This window comes from Chenopodium album, chromosome 3 (assembly GCF_948465745.1).
Source record: "Chenopodium album chromosome 3, dcCheAlbu1.1, whole genome shotgun sequence".
NCBI classification, from domain to species: domain Eukaryota; kingdom Viridiplantae; phylum Streptophyta; class Magnoliopsida; order Caryophyllales; family Amaranthaceae; genus Chenopodium; species Chenopodium album.
In genome coordinates, this window is record NC_137836.1 from 20,401,198 (window position 1) to 20,406,014 (window position 4,817).

A 4,817-nucleotide genomic window follows, 5' to 3' on the forward strand; every position below is an offset into this window, starting at 1 on the left:
TTTTATGAATCGTTACAAGTGTAACATTCAAACTAAAACTTCTAAACGTGAACTCTCCATTCTCAAACAGAAAGAGAATCAAAGCTTCACCGCTGATCTGAACAGGTGGAGGGAAACGACTTCACTCTTGGTAGATCCTCCCAAAGAAAGAGAGATGGTTCGCCTCTTTATTCAAAATTTGACTCACAAGTATAGAGAACATCTCAAATTTCTTCCACCGAACACTTTCAAAGCTGTATACGACATCGACATCAATATCGAGGATAAGCTAATAAAGACTGCTGGTAGTAACAATAATACCACTTGGAAAAACAAGAAGAACGACCATCTTTATTCTTCGTCTTCTAAGCACAAAAATACTACCAACAATATAAGCCAAGTTGATCTCAATGAAGTGTTAGCTCTTGATGCTCCACTGCCTAAGAAAAAAAGAACTTACACTCCTTTAGAAATGACTTATGATGCGGCCTTTGATCCCCTTTACGGTCAAGGCTTGATCACACCTATTGGGCCATTTCCAGAGCCAAAACCTGAAGAAAGGAGCACCAAATGGAATCCCAATGCCTATTGCAAGTAACATCAAGGAAGGGGCCACACTACAGAGCAATGTTGGAATTTAAAGGAAGTCATTCAAGACTTGGTGGAAGCAAACAAACTTCTTGTCCCTCCAGACGACAAGAAGTAATGAACACAAGGCGCACAATAGATTCTTCGTGCAAAATTTCATGATTTCTTTTTTTCTTTTTTTATCATTTATCTCCATTCCCCCATTCATGTCTAGCATAGGTTTTCCATTTCGAATTTTTATATGTTTCATGTGTTTCGTTCACCTTTTCCATTAATAAAATGAGCATATTTCCCTTACATCTCTATCATAGCATTTTTCATTCACTAATTCAAAATAATAAAAAAAAAATCAATTACCAATCTAAACACAAGGTACACCGATGACTTGAGGCACCTTTGCAACCCCTTGATTCCCCTTAAACCATTTTCAATCACATATCCATTTCTTCATCAACCACTTTGAGCCTCGTCTAACGGTTGGCCTCATTTATTCAACCCACATTCACCGAACCCTGGGATGGGAAGGTGTACAAATTGTGTAACATTCAGAAAGCAAGTTAAAATTAAAATATAGAGAATGAGTTAAAAAAAAAAACAACAATAAAACAATGTCTAAGGGCAAGTGTTCCAATGTCTTTGATATGAACACGTCTCAAATTGCGTCTCTCATCGAGTGCTTGGTACCGTGCCTGAGAAACATGAATGCTAAGTGAGTGATGGACCGCATGATTTGAGATTGCCCATATTGATTAAAAAAAAAATAAAAAAATAAAAAGATAAATCAAAGCAAAAAGAAATGTTGAAAATAAAACTTGCAAAGTCCAATTCACAATTACACATCTTGGTGGCTTCTCTCAAGTCTTGAGCCTTTTACCCCTTTCTTCCTTAAACCATCATCTTAACCACACTACAACCCTTGAAAGACCGCTTTGAGGTGTACATACACTTGCGCAAAGTTCGGTTAGAGCAACGTTCGGCCTGATTCCTAACGGATACGTAGGCAACCTCACATTGAGGTGCGGCCACATTCATATGCATAATCAAGTCGAAGAATATCCAATGCTTAATCCTATGACCCTATCCATCTAGAGCTAGAATTAGGGGCTTGAACCCACATCATTTATCCTACCTAGCCTAAAGAGTCACCATCTCGACTCTTCTCACATCTATTTCCCTCACCATAGCCTTTGCAGCCTCACCTAGTATCACTTTCACACGTCTTTTACACATACGTAGCCATATCATCTTTCCTTTAGGAACCTTTTATCATGAAATCTTGTTTCCCTGCCGCGCATGCTTCATCATCTTTCAAGACAACATTCATTAGAAGAAACGTTGTATACTTGCTTAGCTTCCTGACCTGAGCAATATTCATTGTTTCACGCATTGCATAATGTGCTGAGCAACATTTATATCAATGATTTGTAATCATACAAAGCATATCGTGCTTAGATGCTTGACCTAAGCAACGTTCATTATGAAATAATTACTTCATTTATATACGTGCTTAGCTTCTAAACCTAATTGACGTTTAAGATTGCTTGTTTACACCATATATGATGCTTAGCTCCATGACCTAAGTTCATTCATCTATCATGTCACATGATGTAATCGTCCTTAGCCTCCTGGCCTAAGAACATGCATCATGCATACATTATTTTCAAGATAAGCAATTTAATCTATGCGATTCGCTTTGTCTTGCTCAATGAGGAAGTTCAAAACTTCTTTCCTTTTCTTTTGGAGAAGTTTAAAAACTTTTTGAAAATCTTTTATTGAGGGAATTCGAAAATAAAATTTCATTTTTAACGTCTTTCTTTTTCGGGAGAAAGTCGGTACCCTCTACTCATCTCATGACAAAAAAGACGGAAAATTTTTGCTTTTTTGGTTTCTTGTGTCTGCACACACACACCATATACACACACAACCACATACCATGTCGTGTCAAGTCAAACTTGGTCAAGTCAGTAGGTGATGTCAATCATAGTCTATACGTGTCCCTCGGCAAATTTTATTTTGCAGGTCTCACTTACACCCACGTCTGGGGACAAGCGGACCATTTACAGCCCACGTCCGGGGACAAACGGACCATCCACAGCCCACGTTCGGGACAAAGCGAACCATCTATAGCCCACGTTCGGGGAAAAGCGAACCATCTACAACCCACGTTCGGGGACAAGCAAACCATTATCATTTTATTGATCAGCTCCCAAGAGAAGACGATTCACGGCGCAAGGTTCTCGATACATAGAGACTTGCAATCTTATTAGAAAAGATTTCCTCAAACATGAAAAATTTTCGAAACTGACGTTTCTATAAACTTAGTTAAAGTGGGGGCTTCTGTAGACACTTAAAAATGTCTCCCAAAAACCAAACCTGATGATGAACAACCTTTCACCAACATTATTGGTTGAGTTGAGTATTTAATCTTTGAAGTGCTTAAAATCATGTTTCCATTCAATACATTTCATAAACCAATCCATTTCCTAGCTCATTTCCCTAAACCATAACTTGTTTTTCCACTTTTTGTGTCTACATTGCAAAACCGAGAGAAAATGAATATCTGGTCTTATAATTTTAATCCAATTTTTTTTTTTTGGTTGAATAGGCCTTGAAATAAGCTTTCCAACAGTATATCATAAGCCCAATTCCGATTTAAAATGAAGAATATATGAGCTAAACAATAAACTCGGCCCAAAACTGACACCCTTCTTAATAAGCTCAGGATTTTGACCTGATTCAAATTGGGTTGGTAAGATAACTTGATAAGCTTTCCAATGATATATTATATGCCTTATTCCGAGTTACGTATCAAAAGTTATGATAATTTTTATAACCCATAAAATAACTAGAATTACCGCAGATTAGCTAAAACTGCCGCGTCACGGGAGATGATGACAAGGCACGGGGACCTGGTATTATGACACAAGATTTTTCACCGTCTCACGGTGATTTCCCGTCTCTTTTTAGCATTTCTTTCCCACACGCTTAAGAATCTGGACGTAAAAACTACATCGTGTCACGGGAAAAAGTGTCGCGCCACAGGAAGTATTGCCGCGTCACGGCATATTTTCTTGTGTCACGATGCACATCGCGTGGCACGAGATTTCTTCGTGTTTTATCCGCGGAATCCCTAAATGCATTTTATTCTCTGTAGGTTTTTTTCTGTCCCGTGTCACACCAAATTATCCCGCGTTACAGTAAAGTGTACCGTGTCACGACACATTTTGCCACGTCGCGACATTATTATTTGGGGTTCCGTGTGTTCCCTACGCATTTTCCCTATAAATACCCCCTCCTTTATACAGTTCGAGGCATCAAATCATTCTTTATTCCTCTCTTTTACACCAAAAATCATTCTCTTCTCTCTCTCTCTCTCTCTCTCTTTCTCATATTCTAAGCCTTTAACCTAGATTCTTAATTACACCATTCTTCCCTTAAGCACTCTAAGGAGTCTATACTAAATCCGAGGTTCTGTCCTTAAACCAAGGCGTGAAAGGTATAAATAACTGAGGGTTTGGACCAAATCAAATCTACATTTATTTAATTTAATTTTCATTTGATTTATATTTTTTTTTATTGAATTTACTAAAAATTTATTCATAATGTAGCAATTTAAAGGAACGCACAGTATGTGAGTAATTTATTAATTTAATTACTTATTTATTTTTAATATTGCTAGTATCATGATTAGGTTTATTTATATTTGATTTAACTCACGATATTATTGTTAAATTGCTTCCAATATTAATGTTTATTCTATTATATTTTTTATGATCACCATATTGCATGTTTAAAGGGAATATGTAATTGAAAATCATGCTTAATAAGATAATTTGGACAACCAGTTTACGTTCTTTTTTAATCTTGTTATTAATTCAAGTGATCACGATGGTTTAGAATTATGTGCTGCATTAATATTCAACCAATTTAGCATAATAATAGTTTGGAGCAAATTGAATATTTTGTTTTCATGTCTTTGAGATCGCAGGAATCACTTTTCACTATAAGAATCGAGTAGAGGCCAATACGGGCGAATGTGACTCCATGACTCACTTCGTACCATCATCCCCGATTCTCCTTTCGTGGTTCGAACCATATGGAGTTAGTAATCTCATGGATTATGAATGGGGTGTAACCTTCACGGGTCAATCGTTGTTGCCTTTCGTTGTCCCTTTCTCGTTGTTGCCTTATAATGATCCGTGAACGGTTTACAAGTTCATTAAAAACTTATTGGCGACTCCCTACTTTAT